This window comes from Pavona decussata, unplaced genomic scaffold (genome assembly GCF_977016875.1).
Source record: "Pavona decussata unplaced genomic scaffold, jaPavDecu1.1 SCAFFOLD_2, whole genome shotgun sequence".
In the NCBI taxonomy this organism is placed as follows: domain Eukaryota; kingdom Metazoa; phylum Cnidaria; class Anthozoa; order Scleractinia; family Agariciidae; genus Pavona; species Pavona decussata.
Genome location: NW_028145426.1, coordinates 3,499,330 through 3,525,548, shown reverse-complemented (window position 1 = coordinate 3,525,548; position 26,219 = coordinate 3,499,330). Strand labels below are relative to the sequence as shown.

General features: G+C 39.1%; 2 pseudogenes across 1 annotated transcript; both read right to left on the bottom strand.

The window, feature by feature from the left end:
* Nucleotides 1-10,267: 10,267 nt before the first annotated feature.
* On the bottom strand, nucleotides 10,268-11,880 carry LOC146490083 (uncharacterized; annotated as a pseudogene).
* A 9,657-nt stretch (nucleotides 11,881-21,537) lies between these two features.
* On the bottom strand, nucleotides 21,538-26,211 carry LOC146490082 (uncharacterized; annotated as a pseudogene). The gene is made up of 13 exons (XR_014868367.1): nucleotides 26,079-26,211; nucleotides 25,509-25,687; nucleotides 25,195-25,294; nucleotides 24,645-24,741; nucleotides 24,319-24,551; nucleotides 23,996-24,113; nucleotides 23,811-23,902; nucleotides 23,355-23,475; nucleotides 22,869-22,976; nucleotides 22,576-22,749; nucleotides 21,950-22,123; nucleotides 21,766-21,840; nucleotides 21,538-21,672 (listed from the first exon to the last, which is right to left on the bottom strand). The product of XR_014868367.1 is annotated as an uncharacterized LOC146490082 (transcript).
* Nucleotides 26,212-26,219: the final 8 nt, after the last annotated feature.

Sequence of the window (26,219 nt, the reverse complement as noted above, 5' to 3'; positions counted from 1 at the left end):
ATTCATATTAAATCAAATGATTGTTACATTTCAACTACGCCATCATGTGGCAGAATTTTCTGTTCTTGGGCCATTATTTACCGTTAAATTTTTTGTGTCAAATTTCCCGCCAATTTTTTTTACTGTAAAATCTGTTGTTGTCTTTCTTCTCTCTATCGCAGGATTCGATCGAAATGCACTGGTCTCTTCTTAGCAAGGTATCACCTCTTAAATGAACTGAATTTGGCCAACATTGTGATAATCACGATTGATCCCTTTGCGCAAGAAATTCTGCCAAGTGTAGCCAGACCATTGGGGAGCTTCCAATGGTAATTATAATGGGCTCCTGACAAAACATTTGTACATTTTGGTCACCATTTCACCTAACTTTCTGAGTCAAAAAGACTTTTCGATCAGATATGTTACCGAAATAAACAACTAGGTAGCCCTGGTTTTATTTTTCCCATAAATTCCCTGCCCTTTTCTATCGCTGAAGCGTTCATGCATTATACGCAGACATCACGCTTCATTGCACTAAATATTATGGGGACCCTCAAGAACACATGTCAGAACTTCGACTGAATTTGTAAGTCGATTTTTCAACGAAACTAACCGCTAGGTAAATTCTGCACTAAAAGATTATTCTTAAATAACGATCAGTTTTCTGAAAAGGTTGGATAGTTAGTTCATTTTGTCACATAAATTCATCATGACCGGATATAAATATCAACAATCAGTTACACAGCGCGACAAAAAATGTTACCGGTAAGTCCTTACCATGTGGGGACCATCTAGTAACAAGTAGGCCCAAAAAAAATTGCTTGCATTCGATCGAAACGCACTTACAAGACATTCTTATTTTAAAATTATATCATTTACATTTGTTACGTGATATCGTGAGCAAAATATGTTTCTGTCGAACTGAGTTATCGCAGTCTATCCGTTACAGGATACGATCGAAATGCACTCGTTGTCACTCGTTGAATCCTTTTAGCAAAGCTTCACCTATAAACCAGATTTCAGCAGGGAGAAAAACAAACATTTCAGATCCGGCTACTTTGCGAATGTTCATACCTACGCAAGTACAGCTCCTGAACTTTTGCGAAATTTTAAGCACTTCGCATTTCGTAAGCACATAGGGGTCACAAGTCTTGTACCCGCTTTCCGGTGTTTGTAATCTCGAGCTGTCACTGATGGCGAGAGTTTAGGTGACACTTCACGCGAGAAAAGTCTAGCAGCGTTTTTCATCCCAATTTGTAAAACAAGACTCTTTAAGCCGAAAGCTATTCTAAACAGATATTTTACTGCAACGAACGACTAGGTGGCCCTGTTGCCATTATTTTGTCCAACAATACTGGGAAAACAGCATTGCGCGGGAAATTTTGCGTTCAGAACATGTGGGGACTCTGGAACTACACTGAATTAGGTCGCTATTAATCTCCCGGCCAAAAATTAACTGCATTCAGTATTGAAACGCACTAACTAGTCAGCGCCCTTTACAGCAAGGCTTCATCACCCACATTCATATTAAATCAAATGATTGTTACATTTCAACTACGCCATCATGTGGCAGAATTTTCTGTTCTTGGGCCATTATTTACCGTTAAATTTTTTGTGTCAAATTTCCCGCCAATTTTTTTTACTGTAAAATCTGTTGTTGTCTTTCTTCTCTCTATCGCAGGATTCGATCGAAATGCACTGGTCTCTTCTTAGCAAGGTATCACCTCTTAAATGAACTGAATTTGGCCAACATTGTGATAATCACGATTGATCCCTTTGCGCAAGAAATTCTGCCAAGTGTAGCCAGACCATTGGGGAGCTTCCAATGGTAATTATAATGGGCTTCTGACAAAACATTTGTACATTTTGGTCACCATTTCATCTAACTTTCTGAGTCAAAAAGACTTTTCGATCAGATATGTTACCGAAATAAACAACTAGGTAGCCCTGGTTTTATTTTTCCCATAAATTCCCTGCCCTTTTCTATCGCTGAAGCGTTCATGCATTATACGCAGACATCACGCTTCATTGCACTAAATATTATGGGGACCCTCAAGAACACATGTCAGAACTTCGACTGAATTTGTAAGTCGATTTTTCAACGAAACTAACCGCTAGGTAAATTCTGCACTAAAAGATTATTCTTAAATAACGATCAGTTTTCTGAAAAGGTTGGATAGTTAGTTCATTTTGTCACATAAATTCATCATGACCGGATAATATCAACAATCAGTTACACAGCGCGACAAAAAATGTTACCGGTAAGTCCTTACCATGTGGGGACCATCTAGTAACAATTAGGCCCAAAAGAAATTACTTGCATTCGATCGAAACGCACTCAAGAGACATTCATATTTTAAAATCACATCATTTACATTTGTTACGTGATATCGTGAGCAAAATATGTTTCTGTCGAACTGAGTTATCGCAGTCTATCCGTTACAGGATACGATCGAAATGCACTCGTTGTCACTCGTTGAATCCTTTTAGCAAAGCTTCACCTATAAACCAGATTTCAGCAGGGAGAAAAAAAAACATTTCAGATCCGCCTACTTTGCGAATGTTCACACCTACGCAAGTACAGCTCCCGAACTTTTGCGAAATTTTAAGCACTTCGCATTTCGTAAGCACATAGGGGTCACAAGTCTTGTACCCGCTTTCCGGTGTTTGTAATCTCGATCCCAAGCTGTCACTGATGGCGAGAGTTTAAGGTGACACTTTACGCGAGAAAAGTCTAGCAGCGTTTTTCATCCCAATTTGTAAAACAAGACTCTTTAAGCCGAAAGCTATTCTAAACAGATATTTTACTGCAACGAACGACTAGGTGGCCCTGTTGTCATTATTTTGTCCAACAATACTGGGAAAACAGCATTGCGCGTGAAATTTTGTGTTCAGAACATGTGGGGACTCTGGAACTACACTGAATTAGGTCGCTATAATCTCCCGGCCAAAAATTAACTGCATTCAGTATTGAAACGCACTAACTAGTCAGCGCCCTTTACAGCAAGGCTTCATCACCCACATTCATATTAAATCAAATGATTGTTACATTTCAACTACGCCATCATGTGGCAGAATTTTCTGTTCTTGGGCCATTATTTACCGTTAAATTATATGTGTCAAATTTCCCGCCAATTTTTTGCTGTAAAATCTGTTGTTGTCTTTCTTCTCTCTATCGCAGGATTCGATCGAAATGCACTGGTCTCTTCTTAGCAAGGTATCACCTCTTAAATGAACTGAATTTGGCCAACATTGTGATAATCACGATTGATCCCTTTGCGCAAGAAATTCTGCCAAGTGTAGCCAGACCATTGGGGAGCTTCCAATGGTAATTATAATGGGCTCCTGACAAAACATTTGTACATTTTGGTCACCATTTCACCTAACTTTCTGAGTCAAAAAGACTTTTCGATCAGATATGTTACCGAAATAAACAACTAGGTGGCCCTGGTTTTACTTTTCTCATAAATTCCCTGCCCTTTTCTATCGCTGAAGCGTTCATGCATTATACGCAGACATCACGCTTCATTGCACTAAATATTATGGGGACCCTCAAGAACACATGTCAGAACTTCGACTGAATTTGTAAGTCGATTTTTCAAAAAAACTAACCGCTAGGTAAATTCTGCACTAAAAGATTATTCTTAAATAACGATCAGTTTTCTGAAAAGGTTGGATAGTTAGTTCATTTTGTCACATAAATTCATCATGACCGGATATAAATATCAACAATCAGTTACACAGCGCGACAAAAAATGTTACCGGTAAGTCCTTACCATGTGGGGACCATCTAGTAACAAGTAGGCCCAAAAAAAATTGCTTGCATTCGATCGAAACGCACTTACAAGACATTCTTATTTTAAAATTATATCATTTACATTTGTTACGTGATATCGTGAGCAAAATATGTTTCTGTCGAACTGAGTTATCGCAGTCTATCCGTTACAGGATACGATCGAAATGCACTCGTTGTCACTCGTTGAATCCTTTTAGCAAAGCTTCACCTATAAACCAGATTTCAGCAGGGAGAAAAACAAACATTTCAGATCCGGCTACTTTGCGAATGTTCATACCTACGCAAGTACAGCTCCTGAACTTTTGCGAAATTTTAAGCACTTCGCATTTCGTAAGCACATAGGGGTCACAAGTCTTGTACCCGCTTTCCGGTGTTTGTAATCTCGAGCTGTCACTGATGGCGAGAGTTTAGGTGACACTTCACGCGAGAAAAGTCTAGCAGCGTTTTTCATCCCAATTTGTAAAACAAGACTCTTTAAGCCGAAAGCTATTCTAAACAGATATTTTACTGCAACGAACGACTAGGTGGCCCTGTTGCCATTATTTTGTCCAACAATACTGGGAAAACAGCATTGCGCGGGAAATTTTGCGTTCAGAACATGTGGGGACTCTGGAACTACACTGAATTAGGTCGCTATTAATCTCCCGGCCAAAAATTAACTGCATTCAGTATTGAAACGCACTAACTAGTCAGCGCCCTTTACAGCAAGGCTTCATCACCCACATTCATATTAAATCAAATGATTGTTACATTTCAACTACGCCATCATGTGGCAGAATTTTCTGTTCTTGGGCCATTATTTACCGTTAAATTTTTTGTGTCAAATTTCCCGCCAATTTTTTTTACTGTAAAATCTGTTGTTGTCTTTCTTCTCTCTATCGCAGGATTCGATCGAAATGCACTGGTCTCTTCTTAGCAAGGTATCACCTCTTAAATGAACTGAATTTGGCCAACATTGTGATAATCACGATTGATCCCTTTGCGCAAGAAATTCTGCCAAGTGTAGCCAGACCATTGGGGAGCTTCCAATGGTAATTATAATGGGCTTCTGACAAAACATTTGTACATTTTGGTCACCATTTCATCTAACTTTCTGAGTCAAAAAGACTTTTCGATCAGATATGTTACCGAAATAAACAACTAGGTAGCCCTGGTTTTATTTTTCCCATAAATTCCCTGCCCTTTTCTATCGCTGAAGCGTTCATGCATTATACGCAGACATCACGCTTCATTGCACTAAATATTATGGGGACCCTCAAGAACACATGTCAGAACTTCGACTGAATTTGTAAGTCGATTTTTCAACGAAACTAACCGCTAGGTAAATTCTGCACTAAAAGATTATTCTTAAATAACGATCAGTTTTCTGAAAAGGTTGGATAGTTAGTTCATTTTGTCACATAAATTCATCATGACCGGATAATATCAACAATCAGTTACACAGCGCGACAAAAAATGTTACCGGTAAGTCCTTACCATGTGGGGACCATCTAGTAACAATTAGGCCCAAAAGAAATTACTTGCATTCGATCGAAACGCACTCAAGAGACATTCATATTTTAAAATCACATCATTTACATTTGTTACGTGATATCGTGAGCAAAATATGTTTCTGTCGAACTGAGTTATCGCAGTCTATCCGTTACAGGATACGATCGAAATGCACTCGTTGTCACTCGTTGAATCCTTTTAGCAAAGCTTCACCTATAAACCAGATTTCAGCAGGGAGAAAAAAAAACATTTCAGATCCGCCTACTTTGCGAATGTTCACACCTACGCAAGTACAGCTCCCGAACTTTTGCGAAATTTTAAGCACTTCGCATTTCGTAAGCACATAGGGGTCACAAGTCTTGTACCCGCTTTCCGGTGTTTGTAATCTCGATCCCAAGCTGTCACTGATGGCGAGAGTTTAAGGTGACACTTTACGCGAGAAAAGTCTAGCAGCGTTTTTCATCCCAATTTGTAAAACAAGACTCTTTAAGCCGAAAGCTATTCTAAACAGATATTTTACTGCAACGAACGACTAGGTGGCCCTGTTGTCATTATTTTGTCCAACAATACTGGGAAAACAGCATTGCGCGTGAAATTTTGTGTTCAGAACATGTGGGGACTCTGGAACTACACTGAATTAGGTCGCTATAATCTCCCGGCCAAAAATTAACTGCATTCAGTATTGAAACGCACTAACTAGTCAGCGCCCTTTACAGCAAGGCTTCATCACCCACATTCATATTAAATCAAATGATTGTTACATTTCAACTACGCCATCATGTGGCAGAATTTTCTGTTCTTGGGCCATTATTTACCGTTAAATTATATGTGTCAAATTTCCCGCCAATTTTTTGCTGTAAAATCTGTTGTTGTCTTTCTTCTCTCTATCGCAGGATTCGATCGAAATGCACTGGTCTCTTCTTAGCAAGGTATCACCTCTTAAATGAACTGAATTTGGCCAACATTGTGATAATCACGATTGATCCCTTTGCGCAAGAAATTCTGCCAAGTGTAGCCAGACCATTGGGGAGCTTCCAATGGTAATTATAATGGGCTCCTGACAAAACATTTGTACATTTTGGTCACCATTTCACCTAACTTTCTGAGTCAAAAAGACTTTTCGATCAGATATGTTACCGAAATAAACAACTAGGTAGCCCTGGTTTTATTTTTCCCATAAATTCCCTGCCCTTTTCTATCGCTGAAGCGTTCATGCATTATACGCAGACATCACGCTTCATTGCACTAAATATTATGGGGACCCTCAAGAACACATGTCAGAACTTCGACTGAATTTGTAAGTCGATTTTTCAACGAAACTAACCGCTAGGTAAATTCTGCACTAAAAGATTATTCTTAAATAACGATCAGTTTTCTGAAAAGGTTGGATAGTTAGTTCATTTTGTCACATAAATTCATCATGACCGGATAATATCAACAATCAGTTACACAGCGCGACAAAAAATGTTACCGGTAAGTCCTTACCATGTGGGGACCATCTAGTAACAATTAGGCCCAAAAGAAATTACTTGCATTCGATCGAATCGCACTTAAGAGACATTCTTATTTTAAAATTACATCATTTACATTTGTTACGTGATATCGTGAGCAAAATATGTTTCTGTCGAACTGAGTTATCGCAGTCTATCCGTTACAGGATACGATCGAAATGCACTCGTTGTCACTCGTTCCTTTTAGCAAAGGTTCACCTATAAACCAGATTTCAGCAGGGAGAAAAACAAACATTTCAGATCCGGCTACTTTGCGAATGTTCATACCTACGCAAGTACAGCTCCCGAACTTTTGCGAAATTTTAAGCACTTCGCATTTCGTAAGCACATAGGGGTCATAACTTTCCGGTGTTTGTAATCTCGAGCTGTCACTGATGGCGAGAGTTTAAGGTGACACTTTACGCGAGAAAAGTCTAGCAGCGTTTTTCATCCCAATTTGTAAAACAAGACTCTTTAAGCCGAAAGCTATTCTAAACAGATATTTTACTGCAACGAACGACTAGGTGGCCCTGTTGTCATTATTTTGTCCAACAATACTGGGAAAACAGCATTGCGCGTGAAATTTTGTGTTCAGAACATGTGGGGACTCTGGAACTACACTGAATTAGGTCGCTATAATCTCCCGGCCAAAAATTAACTGCATTCAGTATTGAAACGCACTTACTAGTCAGCGGCCTTTACAGCAAGGCGTCATCACCTACATTGATATTAAATCAAATGATTGTTACATTTCAACTACGCCATCATGTGGCAGAATTTTCTGTTCTTAGGCCATTATTTACCGTTAAATTTTTTGTGTCAAATTTCCCGCCAATTTTTTGCTGTAAAATCTGTTGTTGTCTTTCTTCTCTCTATCGCAGGATTCGATCGAAATGCACTGGTCTCTTCTTAGCAAGGTATCACCTCTTAAATGAACTGAATTTGGCCAACATTGTGATAATCACGATTGATCCCTTTGCGCAAGAAATTCTGCCAAGTGTAGCCAGACCATTGGGGAGCTTCCAGTGGTAATTATAATGGGCTCCTGACAAAACATTTGTACATTTTGGTCACCATTTCACCTAACTTTCTGAGTCAAAAAGACTTTTCGATCAGATATGTTACCGAAATAAACAACTAGGTAGCCCTGGTTTTATTTTTCTCATAAATTCCCTGCCCTTTTCTATCGCTGAAGCGTTCATGCATTATACGCAGACATCACGCTTCATTGCACTAAATATTATGGGGACCCTCAAGAACACATGTCAGAATTGGAAGTCGATTTTTCAACGAAACTAACCGCTAGGTAAATTCTGCACCAAAAGATTATTCTTAAATAACGATCAGTTTTCTGAAAAGGTTGGATAGTTAGTTCATTTTGTCACATAAATTCATCATGACCGGATAATATCAACAATCAGTTACACAGCGCGACAAAAAATGTTACCGGTAAGTCCTTACCATGTGGGGACCATTTAGTAACAAGTAGGCCCAAAAAAATTACTTGCATTCGATCGAAACGCACTTATAAGACATTCATATTTTAAAATCACATCATTTACATTTGTTACGTGATATCGTGAGCAAAATATGTTTCGGTCGAACTGAGTTATCGCAGTCTATCCGTTACACTGGATACGATCGAAATGCACTCGTTGTCACTCGTTCCTTTTAGCAAAGCTTCCTCTCTTAAAGCTTCACCTATAAACCAGATTTCAGCAGGGAGAAAAACAAACATTTCAGATCCCGCTACTTTGCGAATGTTCATACCTACGCAAGTACAGCTCCCGAACTTTTGCGAAATTTTAAGCACTTCGCATTTCGTAAGCACACGGGGGTCACAAGTCTTGTACCCGCTTTCCGGTGTTTTATAATCTCGATCCCAAGCTGTCACTGATGGCGAGAGTTTGAGGTGACACTTCAAGCGAGAAAAGTCTAGCAGCGCTTTTCATCACAATTTGTAAAACAAGACTTTTGGAGCCGAAAGCTATTCTAAACAGATATTTTACTGCAACGAACGACTAGGGGCCTCTGTTGTCATTTTTCCAATAATAGAAAACAGCATTGCGCGAGAGAATTTGCGTTTAGAACATGTGGGGACTCTGGAACTACACTGAATTAGGTCGCTATATCTCCCGGCCAAAAATTAACTGCATTCAGTATTGAAACGCACTTACTAGTCAGCGGCCTTTACAGCAAGGCTTCATCACCTACATTGATATTAAATCAAATGAATGTTACATTTCAACTACGCCATCATGTGGCAGAATTTTGTGTTCTTGGGCCATTATTTACCGTTAAATTTTTTGTGTCAAATTTCCCGCCAATTTTTTTTACTGTAAAATCTGTTGTTGTCTTTCTTCTCTCTATCGCAGGATTCGATCGAAATGCACTCGTCTCTTCTTAGCAAGGTATCACCTCTTAAATGAACTGAATTTGGCCAACATTGTGATAATCACGATTGATCCCTTTGCGCAAGAAATTCTGCCAAGTGTAGCCAGACCATTGGGGAGCTTCCAATGGTATTATTATAATGGCTCCTGACAAAACATTTGTACATTTTGGTCACCATTTCACCCAACTTTCTGAGTCAAAAAGCCTTTGTGATCAGATATGTTACCGAAATAAACAACTAGGTAGCCCTGGTTTTATTTTCTCATAAATTCCCAGTCTTTTTCTATCGCTGAAGCGTTCATGCATTATACGCAGACATCACGCTTCATTGCACTAAATATTATGGGGACCATCCCGAACACTTGTCAGAGCTTCGACTGAATTTGTAAGTCGAATTTTCAACGAAACTAACCGCTAGGTAAATTCTGCACTAAAAGATTATTCTTAAATAACGATCAATTTTCTGAAAAGGTTGGATAGTTAGTTCACTTTGTCATATAAATTCATCATGATGATGATAATAACAATCCGTTACACAGCGCGACAGAAAATGTTTCCGGTATGTCCAGACCATGTGGGGACCATCTAGTAACAAGTAGGCCCGAAAAAAATTACCTACATTCGATCAAAACGCACTTACTAGACATTCATATTTTAAAATTACATCATTTACATTTGTTACGTGATATCGTGAGCAAAATTTGTTACTGTCGAAGTTATCGCAGTCTATCTGTCACAGGATTCGATCGAAATGGACTCGTCCCTTATAGCAATGCTTCATCTATTAAAGCTATTATTTGGTCAGACTTTGTGATAATCGCAATTGCTACATTGGGTATCTGTAAAACGCGGACCGGATGGCTGCGGATGGCGGATGCGGATGGCGGATGGGAAAATGCGGATGGAAAAATGCGGATGGAAAAATGCGGATGGAAAAATGCGGATGAAAAATAAAAAAATAAAAAATAAATTAAAAAAATGAAAAAAAAAAAAGAAATAAAAAAAGTATTAATATATAAATATATACACATTAACAAGAAGAAAAGAATTGAATGGTGATAATAATAGAAATGACAGGCCTGCACGTATGTGGTGTACATTTTTATGAACGCTGCCTTTATATTTTTGCCCTAATGAGCATGTCCTTAAGAGATTGTCCTCTCTTGTAGGATATAATTGGCGGATTTTTGAATAATTATGTTTCTCAGCAAAGGCTGATTTTGTATGAACTTCCAGTTTTGCATCAATATATTTTTAAGGTTACGCACCGATGGGTGGTACGTTGTAACAAAAGGCAAGATTTGTTTACGAGTTTTTTTCTTTTGCTGTAGAGCCGACTGTCTTCCGGCGAAGTTGACTTCTGATAACGTTGTCTGTATCATCTTGTGGGGGTATCCGCGCGCTATGAGGCGCGATTTAAATTTGCAGATACTTTTTGCGAACGTTGTTTCAGAAGAATTTGTTCTCAGTAGTCTGAGTGCTTCGCCTTTAATAAAACCTCTTTTAACACCCAAGGGATGGCTCGAGGTAAAATGTGTATACTGAAACGTTTCAGTAGGCTTGTAATGTGTACGGATGTCAAGGATCGATTCATTTCTGAAACGTTCTCCTTTAAAAATTATTGTGTCGAGAAAGGTAGTCTCGTTCTCTGAAATTTCGGCCGTAAATTTAATAGTAGGATGGAATTTGTTAGCTTGTTTGAACAATGAACAGGTTAATTTCCTTTTCGTCACTATCCCACAGTGAGAAAATGTCATCAATAAAACGTTTCCATTCTATTGGTTTTGTTTTGCTTTGACTTATCATTTTTGTTTCAATATCGGCCATAAAGATGTTTGCAAACGCAACGGCCATTTTTGTACCCATTGCAGTTCCATGGGTCTGAAGGTAATTTTTTCCAACAAATTGGAATGAATTTTCCTGAAGGATAAGTTTAAGCATTTCTTTGAGGTAGTGTGACGGTATAGGAGGTTTATTGTTGTGGAATGCCTCGTATGCTGTGCATACTGTTGTAATACCCTCCCCCTGTGGTATATTTGTATACAAGCTTGTTACATCCATTGATACTAAGATAGTATCTTGAGAGACCTTTGTCTTTTCTATGAAGTTTACGAAATCCGTTGTATCTTTTAGATACGATTTCTGTTTTTGTGCGATGGGTTGAAGTAATTTGTCCACAAAAGATGATAATCTTTCTGTGGGGCCTTCACAGCCCGAAATTATCGGTCTTCCGACCGGATTTGGTTTGTGGATCTTAGTAAGGGTGTAAAATATTGGTATTCTTGGCGGATCTCGCGTTTGAGAAAACCATTTCTTTGTCATGTCATCAATGAAGTTATTTTGATGCAGTTGTGCGACAAGCTCGTGAACTCTTTGTGATGTTTCCACCGTCATGGGAGTTTGGAGAGGTTTATAATGTTCTCTGCTGTCGAGTTGAATTTGAGCTTCTTGTATTTTATCGCATTTATTCATGATGACAGTTGTTGTGCCTTTGTCTGCTTTTTTTAGAACGATGTTAGCGTTCTTTTTCAGCTCTGTGAGAGCTTGATATTCATTGTGTGACAGGTTATTTTTAGGTTTGATTGGTTTAATCTCTGCTAATTGGATTTTGACGCTTTCCAAGTAGCTTTCTAGGGCAACTGATTTTTGAACCGGTGGCTTCCAGTCTGATTTGACGTGGAATGGATGCGGTTCTTTATTTTCTTTGTGAAATATGTATTTCAGGCGCATACGTCTTGCGAAATGTTCGAAGTTGGCGTCTAATGTTATTCTCGTCTGTCACCGGTGTCGGGACAAATTTGAGCCCTTTAGAAATAACGCTGACTTGGCTGTCGCTAAGTTGTTGGTTTGAAAAATTCTTTATGAATTTCTCGTTGTTTTCTCTTTGTGTCTCAATCCGTTTTTTTGCCAATGTTTTTCTGCGCTCTTTGCGCTTGTAACTTCTTTTGTGCCCTTTTTTTATTTTGAACCCCCGTTGTGGTGGTTAGGTTTTCAGAGATAACGCTGTTGTACTTTTCAACGTCTTTATTGTTTGCAGAATTCTGCAACACATGTGTGTACAATATTTCTTTGAGCTCGTTAAACTCTTGCTGCAGTTTTTCTACCTTATCTACATCGTGGTTTACAATGTTTACTGTGTTCGCCGAGTGCGACTGTTCTCGCATCGATCTATTTACATCAGTGCTAGCATTTGTGCTAGTATTTTTTGAGAGCTTAGCCTTTTTAAATTTGTTCTCTTGGCTGTTTAGGCGTCTTTTGTGGTACTGTAGGAGGGCGCTGACGAAGCCTTGTTCTGCTTCTTCTTTGATTCGCCTTATGTCCTTCACAAATGTCTCATCCGGCGGGATATTAGCCCTTGCCGAGTATTGGAAAGATTTAGGACACGTCTTGTCCTTCATATGTTTTTCTAGTTTCCTGATTTTTCTAGTTTCCATTCAATTCTTTTCTTCTTGTTAATGTATATATTTATATATTAATACTTTTTATTTTGTTTCATTTCTTTTTTCAATTTTTTAATTTATTTTTTATTTTTTTATTTTTCATCCGCATTTTTCCATCCGCATTTTTCCATCCGCCATCCGCATCCGCCATCCGCAGCCATCCGGTCCGCGTTTTACAGATACCCTGCTACATTTACCCTAGAAATTTTGCAGAGTGTAGCCAGACCACTAGTGAAACAGAACAGCTGCACATTTTGGTCACCATGCATTTCAGCCGATTTTCCGAGTCGAAAAAGGCTTTTCGATCAGATACTTAACAGAAACGAGCAATTAGGTGGCCCTGGTTTTATTATCATTTTTTTTGAAAGATAAATTTCCTTCAGTTTACCTGTCGGCGACTTGTTCATTGTGACATTGTGTTATACGCACCGGTGGATGTCGAGAAAAAACAAATCCGGTTTTTCGTCACAGTTTTATCCGAATTTCTGAGTCAAATTGTTCGCCTAAACTAACGACTAGGTAAATTATGAACACCTCAGCCTATAACATAGCGATCTGTTTTCATAAAAGGCTCCTTAGTTTCACTTCACAGCATAAATTCACCATAATAATCACAGCAATCAGTTAATTACACTGCGTGAAAAAGTTTTCTGTTCAGACCCTTGTGGGGACCCTATTTAACAGTAGGCTCTAAATCCCCCAAAACGTATTCAACAGGACAACGTAGCGCAGAGAATTAACAACTTAGGGTCCTTAGGGACATAAGGATTTATAGCTTACCCGTATAGCCTAGCTAAGCGTTCCTCGTGAACTGCTCTGCTGTGTGGTACATGTAATGCGTCACCGAACCGACAACAAAAAAATTCTAGCCAAAATACTTGGCAGTAGAGATAATTCACTGTCACGAAGTAACATTTTGCACTTGGTTCAGATCTTATCTACATTAATGGAACAGGTATTTATATGCATGGGGACTCGAATAAAGCATTATCTTAGTAAATCCATTGATAAATTCATTGTAATGTCTCAGATAAAAAAAGTCCTTTCATCTTTCTTATCTTTGAACAAGTTTCAATCACCTTTGGTCCCCTTAATTTTCCATTGCTCCAGAATCGGAGAAGTGGGGACCGTACTATACAAACAAAAAAAATTCTCCTTTAATCTTTCTTATCTTTGAAAGTTCACCGGCTGGCGGTTGCGTTGGTCCTCTTAAGTCCGTAGCATGTTTTCACAACATTGGCTCACGGACACACAAGATAACATTAAAGTCAAACGGAAAAAACTGAGCTGTCAGCCAAAAACAAACCGCCAGTGAACGTTGAGTCAACCTATTTAGCTAATGGAAGCATTTTAAGCCCTTTACCACCTTTTCCTTCACATGTGGCTGTTTTGGCTTGCATTGTTTTCCTTATCAGCAAAGCAAAATTAACCAATGGTTCACTCTTCCTTCTGAAAGTAATTAAGCTGCGAGAACAAGATCACGTCAACCTTGATCAAAATGACGTGAAAAGAAATTTTCGTTAACTCAGAAGAACACGACGGTTCGTTTCTCAGAATATCTTTTAGGACGTGTTTTACAGATAATACTAGACATTTCTTTGGCGAAACATAATTTATTGTTTAGAGTATGAAACTAGTATCAGTTATTCGAGATTATAAAACGGCGCTCGAGTTAAATTGACTTCGAGAATACGAATGCAGCAACAATATTGTTCTGCAGGGAATAAACGTTTGAGACTAACAAATCGTTTCAAAAACCTTTACAAGAACCACCATCAAACTAGCATCGAAAAGCGATCTCCTGCGATGAAGTGACCAGCCTAGCATCACCAGATTTAAGCAGGGAGAAAATCAAACATTTTAGATCCAGCTACCGTGCGAATGTTCATACCTGCACATGTACAGCTCCCAATTTTTTTTTTTGCGAGATTTTAAGCACTTCGCGTTTCGTAAGCACACAGGGGTAACAAGTCATGTACCCGCTTCCCGGTGTTTATAATCCGGATCCTAAGCTGACTCATGGCGAGAGTTTGAGGTGACACTTCAAGCGAGAAAAGTCTAGCAGCGCTTTTCATCACAATTTGTAAAACAAGACTTTTGGAGCCGAAAGCTATTCTAAACAGATATTTTACTGCAACGAACGACTAGGGGGCTCTGTTGTCATTTGTCCAATAATAGAAAACAGCATTGCGCGAGACAATTTGCGTTTAGAACATGTGGGGACTCTGGAACTACACTGAATTAGGTCGCTATATCTCCCGGCCAAAAATTACCTACGTTCAGTATCGAAACGCACTTACTAGTTAGCGCCCTTTACAGCAAGGCGTCATCACCTACATTGATATTAAATCACATGAATGTTACATTTTAATTACGCCATCGTGTGGCAGAATTTTGTGTTCTTGGGCCATTATTTACCGTTAAATTTTTTGTGTCAAATTTCCCGCCAATTTTTTACTGTAAAATCTGTTGTTGTCTTTCTTCTCTCTATCGCAGGATTCGATCGAAATGCACTCGTCTCTTCTTTGCAAGGTGTCACCTCTTAAATGAATAATTTGGCCAACATTGTGATAATCACGATTGATCCCTTTGCGCAAGAAATTCTGACTAGTGTAGCCAGACCCGTGGGGAGCTTACGAATGATAAAACAAAATATTTGTACATTTTGGTCACCATTTCACCCAACTTTCTGAGTCAAAAAGCCTTTTTGATCAGATATGTTAGCGAAATGAACAACTAGGTGGCCCTGGTTTTATTTGTCTCATAAATTCCCTACCCTTTTCTTTCGCTGAAGCGTTCATGCATTATACGCAGATATCACGCTTCATTGCACTAAATATTATAGGGTCCCTCGCGAACACATAATAATAATAATAATAATAATAATAATAATAATAATAATAATAATAATAATAATAATAATAATAATAAAAAGAAGAAGAAGAAGAAGAAGAAGAAGAAGAATCGTTATTGTGCTCTATTGTGCTTTCAGATGTCTGAACTGCGACTTAGCTCTTTTTCACCTTACCTCAGTCCTATATGTAGAGTCTTCTTTTCTATTTGCCATGTTCCTGACTCCCACCCTCTTTTTCGATTACTCCTGCTCGCATTTTGTACTTTTTATCTGGGTGCCCACATTTGTGCGACTCCCGCTACCCGCCCTTAGGGCTCTCGCCTGATTACATGTATAAAGGACACCAAAAGAAGTAAGTTAAGGCGACATTCAAATGAATCAGATTTCCCTCAAAGCATACTATAAATGCAATAACACAGGGAAGAAGGAATACAAAAGGATTCTTAGAGAAGCTGTTCGATGGTTTTACTTAATATGTTTGTATTAACTTAAACAATCTTTTAACATATTGAAATATGTTAATTAGCGAGGGCTTTGTACAGGAACAGAAAAGTTTCACTTCGTGCAAGTACTATTTTGGAAAAGAGGTCAAGAGAGAGTAGAGAAGAGTAAAGAAGAGAGAGTAGCAACTTCTGTCATATTTGTAGTAATAATCATTATCTGAACCACCTCGAGTTACGGAAACTGGTAGTAAGTTACTGGACTCAATTATTACCAACTTTGCGCTCTTTTTGTACAATCATTGTTTTATTTTTGCCAAAATTGGGGCTTCTCTTATAGAGAGGGATTGTTAAACGCACAGGTTTGGGATTTGTCGAATCAAAGGTCAAGGCATTAATAATCATACTTTTTTGTCTTTATTCGTTCTGATCAATGTAAACATCAATACCATCAACAGGATATGCCGGAGGTTATCCCTATCGAGGGTATCTCCTTATTAAATCAAAGCAATTCAACTCAAATCAAATGTTAGTTTTTGATGAGAGGGGAAAACCGGAGTACCCGGGGAAAAATCTAACCCGCGATCAGGCCATTGGCGATTGGTGGAAGGCGAGTGCTCTGACACTGCGCCAATCCTACTCTACAGAGTTGTGACTGGTAGAGATGCCTATAGACGACTGTAATGATGTTCACGCTGCTTACCGGGCCTTGTTTCAGCGATTCGCAAAACTGTTGATAAAAAACATCTGTTAGAAGACTGTGACTATCCGTCCAAAGTACAAACCGTTAATGTATGGCGACGTTCGAAATGCGATTGCTAAAATTAACAAAGAGTTCGTTTGGGTCATCCAAGTCAATTAGATCATCCAACTCAGTTGGATCATCCAAGTCAATTGAGTCAGTTGTGTCCTTAAAGTCAGTTGGATCATCCAAGTCAATTGGATTATCCAAGTCAGTTGGATCATCCTTGTCAATTACGTCATTTGGGTCGTTAAGGCCTTTTTAGTCCTTGTGACCTTTGTTTTTGACCATTGACCTTGAAACTTGGTGACCATGTAGTTCTTGACGGTTTAACTTAGGTCAAGGGGGGAAGTGATCAGAGATCAAAAGCCAGGAGAGTCAAAAGTGACTTTTTTTCTGGGTCAGAATGCCTCTCAACAAATTTGAAGTTGAGAACATGTTCTTAGAGAGAATGATGAGAAAGAGAGCGCCAGATTAGCACTCGTGACCTTTGCTTTTAACTTGTGACCTTGAAACTTGGTGACCGTATTGCCCTTGACGAGTGGACTTAGCTCAATAAGTAAAAAGGTCAAAGGTTAAAAGCAAAGGTCATAGGGCATATTTTTCTTCCTCCTAACCTTTGGTTTTGACCTTTCACCTTGTCGCTAAAGTATAGTAGGCTTCTTCATGCTTTTAACATCTCCTTCAATTTTCATGGTCATTGATTAAAACCCGAGCTCAGGAGAGTGAAAAGTAGTTTTTTTTCTAGGAAAAGATACGATGCGTTTTTAGTCCCTGTGACCTTTGCTTTTGACCGTTGACCTTGAAACTTGGTGACCATATAGTCCTTCACGGTTGAACTTAGTTCAAGGAGGAAATCAGTCAAAGGTCAAAAGCCATGGACGTGGCTTTTATTTTTCTTTCCCCTGACCTTTGGTTTTGACATTTGACCTTGTTGCTAACGTATGTTAGGCTTTTTCATGCTGTTAACGTCTCATCCAATTTTCATGGTCATTGATTAAAATTCAAAACCAGGAGAGTCAAAAGTGCCTTTTATATATGGGTCAGAATGCCTCTTCACAAATTTGAAGTTGGGAACATGTCCTTAGAGCGGATGATGAGAAAGAGAGCGCCAGATTAGCACTTGTGACCTTTGCTTTTAACTTGTGACCTTGAAACTTGGTGACCGTATTGCCCTTGACGAGTGGACTTAGCTCAATAAATAAAAAGGTCAAAGGTTAAAAGCAAAGGTCATGGGGCGTATTTTTCTTCCTCCTGACCTTTGGTTTTGACTTTTCACCTTGTCGCTAAAGTATGGTAGGCTTGTTTATGCTGTTAACATCTCCTCCAATTTTCATGGTCATTGATTAAAACTCGAGCTCAGGAGAGTGAAAAGTAGTTTTTTTCTAGGAAAAGATACGATGCGTTTTTAGTCCCTGTGACCTTTGCTTTTGACCGTTGACCTTGAAACTTGGTGACCATATAGTCCTTCACAGTTGAACTTAGGTCAAGGAGGAAATCAGTCAAAGGTCAAAAGCCATGGACGTGGCTTTTATTTTTCTTTCCCCTGACCTTTGGTTTTGACATTTGACCTTGTTGCTAACGTATGTTAGGCTTTTTCATGCTGTTAACGTCTCATCCAATTTTCATGGTCATTGATTAAAATTCAAAACCAGGAGAGTCAAAAGTGCCTTTTGTATGGGTCAGAATGCCTCTTCACAAATTTGAAGTTGGGAACATGTCCTTAGAGAGGATGATGTGAAAGAGAGCGCCAGATTAGCACTTGTGACCTTGAAACTTGGTGACCGTATTGCCCTTGACGAGTGGACTTAACTCAGGAGGTAAAAAGGTCAAAGGTTAAAAGCAAAGGTCGTGGGGCATATTTTTCTTCCTCCTGACCTTCGGTTTTGACTTTTCACCTTGTCGCTAAAGTATGGTAGGCTTGTTTATGCTGTTAACATCTCCTCCAATTTTCATGGTCATTGATTAAAACCCAAGCTTGAGAGTGAAAAGTAGTTTTTTTCTGAGTCAGAATGTCTCTTCACAAATTTGAAGTTGGGAACATGTCCGTAGAGGGGATGATGAGAAAGAACGGGCAAGATTAGCATAATTAATTTGCACTAATCTGCAAAATGGAAGTCACCATGATACGTTTTGTCTGGGTTGGAATGCCACTTTTCGCCAATGTGGAGTTAGCAACGATGAGAAAGGCCGGGTAGTTTACCGATCTGCATCAATCTGCCAATTTTCACCAATTTGGAAAATACGTTAGGCATGTCTTTAAAGACAGTGACGCGAAAGTGCGGGCTACATTTGTACAATTTTGTTGGATCGGCAAAATGGGCCACTCTACGAAAGACCATGATGACAAATCTCCGGCAAGATTAACACAAATCGTCACTTTCATTTGGGATAAAGTAGGCTTCTAGTTACGCTATAAGAAATTGAACCGAAATAGTATTTTCTTGTCGCATTTCCGAAATCGACCGTTCCGTAAAATTATCCCACTTCTCTTAAATTTAGACTGTCTGTTCCATGACATTTTAATTCAACGAAAACGTTTAGTTTTTACACGAGCACAGGTTGAATTAAGCTCAGTCAGGATAACAACGTGTATTTACATTGTAAATGTAAACAAGAGCAAAATCACCGACACTTGTTATCAGTTCATCCGTGATACGAGTCATTTTGCTTGTTTTGGAATTTGTCGAATTGACGAATTTTTATATAAGAGGTATTTGTGTTGATAGATCTGAAGTTTTAACGGTCGGGTCTAACAAATAGATTCCATTTGGCCGTGCGCGCCCTACTGCTGAACGTGGAGAAGACGTCAAAATATGGCAAGAACAAAGAAGTACGCTAATGAACCTCAGGCGAGTAGCGTGTCTGATATTATTGCCGCATTTTGACATCTTCTATGCGGTACACACGGTCCCCGAATGGAATGAATTTGTTATATACCTTAATGCTAAGATTCTCTAAAGTGAGCTTCATACCAAGTGCTTTCACAAACGTTGTAAACTGTAAAGAACTTCTTAGGATGAAGAAGTTGCAAATTAGCATACTGAACTTCAAAGAAGTTTGGAAACAGCTTTCTCAAAGTAACCTTTATTCTACTAGCACATTTCTACTTCCAAAAAATCGACCGCGTGATGTTGTTCATCGTCGACTATTCCTGCATTTTCTCACAGACAAACGTGGGGACAGATTTCATCCGTTTTGTCTGACGAAAAACATTCTAGCTTGTTAGCACACAAAAGGCCCTATATCCCATTGATCTGGTCCAAGACGTTTTGTTTGTTGTTGTCTCGGACGACAAGCAAATTTTCGGGAAAAAATAACTTCGTCCTGCCACAGTGACGACATTCGTGCGTGCGTCTGTACTATAATTACCCACTTCTCTAGACCAATCCGAAGCGAGGTTTTCACTCTTAATTGCAGGAAATATGGTAAATACCTGGAAAGTTGAATAGACTATTACAATTCTTACAGTGTACTTATAAATATATGTTATTGTGTTTAAGGCGGACGAGCAGCCCCCTAGTAGGGTAAGTGCAATGGCTGTAGGACATAACATCTAATGGCGAAGAAGTGCAATACCAGAGAGAAGGGTCCGCACACAAACAGGGGGACACCGGTCGACAACCGCGCTGGGGAGTCGAACCCCACCCCTTTAAAAAAAAAATCTGCAAACATTGTGCCACAAAGGCACGCAAAACGGAAACAAAAATCACTGCACAGTAGACCAACAAAGGACACCAAGCGCTAGCAATCTTACGAAACGGATACAAACAAAAACATTACGAATAGTTACTAAACAGTGTGTACAACCGGTGAAGGCGACACAGAAAGCAAATATTAACACATAACAAAAACAATAACTGTACAAGTGTTGACGAGCAAAGGAAGCAACATCCCAGTTGCTTCCCCGACAGTCAAACATCACAGTTAACAAAGCTGCACAGTCATATGATTGTCGATGAGATAGAGCATGCCAGATAGGATGTTTTGGTTGATTGGCATAACTAACAATGCACGTCGGCCGGGAGAAGGCTGAGTATGAAAACCAGTAAGAAGTGTTGGAAGTGACTTTGAGAACAGGGCTGGAGGATGACTACTGTCCCAAGCTTGGACCTATCTTACGCAGGTTTCCACTTAAAAGGTAATAAAGGAAAGATTGGCGTAGGTGTCATCCTGCAAACCTAGCACGGTCTGGCTGGCATGTACAAATTGGTCTAAGCTCTCCTGCTGCCCCAATAACACTTCGGCACCATGGAGGCCATGTTGATGAGTATCCACCAAGACAATAAAGCAGTTTTCGATGGGCATAAAGAGGACCGTCTTCTCGTTAGCTATTAGCAAGGCAGCATGGCCGTGGTTACGGGTACGCAACTTTCGTAACTGGAACAACAAAGTTGTGGGCGCATGTTCATCAAAAACGCTTACCGGCAAAGGGAGGTCAACAGAAGCACTAACACTTCGCTCTACAATGATAGCAGCCTCCGCTGCTGACAGGAAACGCTGTGGCAAGCTATGGCGACAACTATCGTGAAACCGGTTACCAATTCTGATCGCAGCACACATAAGCACAACCCACAGCGGAGATAACAGAGGCACTGATTGCAGGTCAAGGCGCTGACAGTATACTTCATGAGCAAAGATGAGCGCAATGACACTGCAAGCATAGCTACCATTACGCCCGTCGAGTGTTGATTGGCTAATCTCTACAGGAAATTTCCATTCTATCAGGTTGCTATGCGGCAGATTTTCCCCAGTGACTTCAAGATCCTCCCCTGCGGTGGGCTGATCGATGTCTACACGTTCGTCATCAGAAATTGCACCATTATCGACATCGTCCTCGACATCATCATCATCTTCCTCTTCGTTTTCACCATCTTGGATATCAAGGGATTCCTCGAAGCTGATACCTGACAGAGCGGCTTTGAATGAGGTTGCTGCACTGACCAGTTGAAGTTTACAGAACGCGATCCCCTTTTTGACACACGCCAACTTTCCTTCAATTACTCTTGTGTTCTGAGACTCAGTTGTTTACCTGGCTATCTCCACCTAAACGTAAAAGAGTAAAAAAAATCTTTATTAGCCAAAATGATTTCCAGCTAGAGACAAGTGCTAAAAGGTTTTGCAATTCTTAGCATACACTTTCTGACTGCACAGACTCTTCACCAGGCTCGAGCGGCATCTCAACGTCAAATTCACGGGGAGGATCTTGAAAAACTGGGAGAAAAAAAGAAGAAAAGCAGTTGGAAATATATATTTCATTCAAAGACAATGCTACTCAACATGAATGTAAAACATTGAATTCATTTGAATCAAACTGGCTAACTGTCGAGGCTGTCCTTCAACTCATCTGCAATCCTCTGAAGCTGAGGCATAGCAACCTCCATGTAGAATTTTATGAAGTGGGCCATCTCCATTTTGACCAGGGAAACTTCTTCCTCCCATCGCTTTGTCATTTCAAACTTTTCAACGATTAATCTCTTGATACGTACTGGTGTATCTATAGGAACATCAGTAATTGAGCAAATAGAGAAAGAGCGAAGTTTAGCACCCTATTTAAGTAAAAACGGTTGTATTGCTATGAGGGCTATAACAAGCAATAAGCCTAATTGACAAGGGCCTGTTCAACCATGGTAATTGGTCAGGTAAGTTGTTACCCTGTAATATGAGTACTGGTTCCAACACTTTAAACACAAACAAACGTTAAATTTCACACGGGTAACACTACAAGTTGGCCATACAGAAAATGTTAAAGGTTTGCTTGGGCAACTTCTGCATCAAGGTTACTCAAATAACAAGCTGTTTCGGCCTATTTGGGCCTCATCAGCACGGCGCAGCAAGATCACCCAGTCTGAATTAGTAAATCAGCAAACTGAGCAATTAGCAGCCGTGGACAGCAATCAGTATAGTTAGCTATGCCTACCTTTTACCAACGATAAATAAATAGTTCACCTGCATTATTTCCCCTGGGGAAGTTTCCAGTCATGATATCTGCAACTGTACATGGGTTAGGGTCAGCATCTTGGTTTCCTGCTGCCTCTTCATTGTACTGCTGCACCCGAGATGTTAGCTTTGCCTTGTCAGCGGATATTTTTGATCGCAGTTTGGATCGTTGTTTTGATGACTCTAAAAAAAAACTAAGGGAGAAATTCTCAAGGAAAAATATGTTAGTAGCTAACATAATATGTTACATATTTTTTTATTCCTAACCCCCAGCCCTTATTAGAAAAAAGTCATGCACTTACCTGCCAATTTGCTCATTAAACGAGTGGTCTGTTCAATAGATGACGCCAACATTTCAATTTCATCTTGAAGCCGAATGCTGCTGGTAGCGCTATGCAAGGCTTCTATTTCTAACAAACAGTAATTTTGATGTGTCAGTACACTAACCATTGGTAATGCAATACACCATGATCCATAGTTAATGCGGCAGAACATGGCCTTACCTATCTTTTGCATGCTTACTGTGCCTTTTGCAGAAGGTTGTGGTTTTGCTTCCATAAATCATTGCACAGGAAGCTTTAGAAACTAACTGATAGGTGGGTTTTGATCCCATTTGTTTGATTGATGGCAATGAACAATGTAACCGTAGGTTGTGATTTGAATTTCGGATTCAGCATGTTTTGAAAGGTGCGGTAAACAAACTAGGACATTTTCCTTGCTCATAATTTGCACATCGAATAATTGTCAAACTCGAAATGCATGACAACAACCCACAATATCAATTTTACCTTGTGCATGACAAACAACAATGTTCTTCCACTCGTCTGCCTTAGATTGAACTGATGGTACATTATATGCAACAAGAACTTTAGTGAATTCTTTGTCTGATTCACTTTGCATCTTAACAGCCTAGCACACCAAAGATAAGAAGAAAATATGAGGTCATTCTGAAGCTAACAACACATTGTATTTTCGTATATTAACCTGAATTGAATAACCTTTAACTTTATTAACCTTTAATATAACAATGAAATGGAATATTATTCATGAATTGTTTTAGCAATTACATCATTGACTCTCAATTTCTATGTGCAATAGTTGATTTGGGCTGTGCCTTCATGTTCCCTTGTCAACTTTTGCAGTGTAAAATCTTCAGCTCACGATCTAAATATCAAATAATATAATTGTGTATGTGTATTTACTGTTGGGGGTGGGGGTGGGGGTGGGTCAAAAAGCATACTCACACGAGTGTATCGCTTTGCAAGACTCTGCACCATGCCAATAATTTTCCTCCTGTTCTATGACAGGGCATGCTCAGTAATGAGCTCTTCCCGATCTGGAAGATTTACATCACATTTGTTTACAATGATGTTCTACATCGTGTATCTTCTTTCATGACTAGTATATAACTTCTTTAGTTTCCACTCACTCTCAGGAAGCATGTGCTTGGTGGTGTTTCCACATCGCGACATGTGAGAGTTGATCTGTTCTACTTTTTCACCAGTGGAACATGCACTTCCATCTTGCCATCGACCACCCCATATAACCTAAATGATAAAATCTGTCTAAGTAGATTGATAATGTAAATACTGATACACAGACTTGCAATATTAAAATGATTTTGCAGAACAAGGGTGGTCCAGGTAGGATAATTACCATTCAAACATTTGTTTTGAATGATAATTATAAGTACTTGCATTAGGTGGTGTGTAGGGTGAGGCATTCCCTTGCACTTGATAAACATAAGTTTACCTGGCATGTCCAATTGTGAGCCTTGGCATGCATAACGGACAAGGCAGGTTTCATGTCACTTCCATCAAGACCACCAGCCTTTCTCGCCCACTTCCAGTACTTGCAAACTATATCCTCCCAAAAATACATGACACCAGCTGGTATCATTTTTTTGAGATGGATCTAGTTTGCATAACCATACAATTCCCCCTGAAACATATTCACTGCCCACTGGGCCAAGCCATGCTTACAACCTGAAAATAGAGGACTTTCTTGTCAATACAGTTATAGATCAGCCAGATTTAAATTAAGGTAAAAGATTGATCATTGTTTCATTTCAGTTTCACCTGCTATCTCCAGTCCAGTCTCATCCAATTTGGCTGACTTTCTGCCTCTGTTGTTGGCCGCCCGCCAGTGGGAATCTCCACATCTATTATCACTATCCTGTAAACAATGCAAACACAAAAACAGCTGCCTTATCACATCAGCTAAGTTTTATACACTGTCAAATTAACAGCACAGGTATTTATCTCTTGGTCAGTAGGAAAACAATTTACAAGTGAAAATTGGATATTCAAACTGACATGCATTAGCAAATAAGAAATAGCACACAATAACTTGACACTACATCAAAACAAAGGACAGAGCAAAGCCATTGGTGTCCTTATTAGATCACAGGGAGAAGAGTTTAAATGAATTTTAGATCTCTGAGTAAAAGTGAAATGTATGTTAAAAATAGAGGTGTTCAGATTACAATTTTTTTTGGTAATAAGAGCTTTGATATTACTTAGTAAAAAAGGACAATCAAGTGTGAGAAGCAACAAAACCACTGGGCCTATGTTAAAAAAAATAATGCTACATGCATGATTCTACTACATGCTAAAACAGCTGACAGACCTTAGATTTTGGCTGCTTTGCATAAACTGTTTTCATGTGATAGTCAACATCCTTATTATTGGCAATAAACACATCACCATAATAAGATGGCCTTCTTTGACTGCAAACAATGGTAGGATTATTATAATACATTTATATATATTTTTCAAAAATAAAGACAAAAACATGTTTCTTTGTTAGACAACTATATCTTGATCATATTATTATTATGTTAAATCAAATGCTTTCTGAGATTAATCGATTTTGCTGCTACAGGTATTAAAACACAAATACAGGTGATATATACAACTGTAATAATAAATTTCATGACCTACCTTCCTGATGACTGGTAACGATACAATTTCATGTTACCATCAACATGACAGGAATGCTGCCTGATAGAGCATGTAGGACAGTTTGACCAATCCATGCCTTGAAGTTGACTGAGTTCATATTGGCAAAACTTCCACTCTTTAAATGAGCGACGGAAAGTTGAAGGATTGATTGTTGGCTCCTGCAAAACAGAACCCAACAAAACAAGGAAACCAGTGCCCAATATGTTCAGTATATACTCAGAACTTTGTAGTTACAATGATAATGAAAGATAAGTCAGCCATAAAGAAACAATCAATTTTTGCATAAGCGGTGTTGCATGCATCACTTTGGAGATTCAACACAATAAATCTGAGTGATGTACTATTGTAAACTAATCCTTGCAAAACATACAATAAATAATAGCTAATAAATGACAAAGCTAGGTTACCAAATGATAAAGCAGGAGAAAAGAACAACACAGTCTGAATTGAAAGTGTATAAGCTCTCATATGCATTAGTGTGTTTATAAATTATTCGTCCCAAACACCTGCTACATTGGATAAAGAATTGGAATGAGCTATAAACAGTACCCGTCCTTTCATCCTAGACACATCCTCGAGTGCTCTGATAAATGACGTTTCAGACGTCCCTGGCATTCTCTTCTGGAGCGATTCCCAAAGCTGAAAAAGTCCCTGATCAAACACATAGCTTGTATCAGTACTAGTAGGACT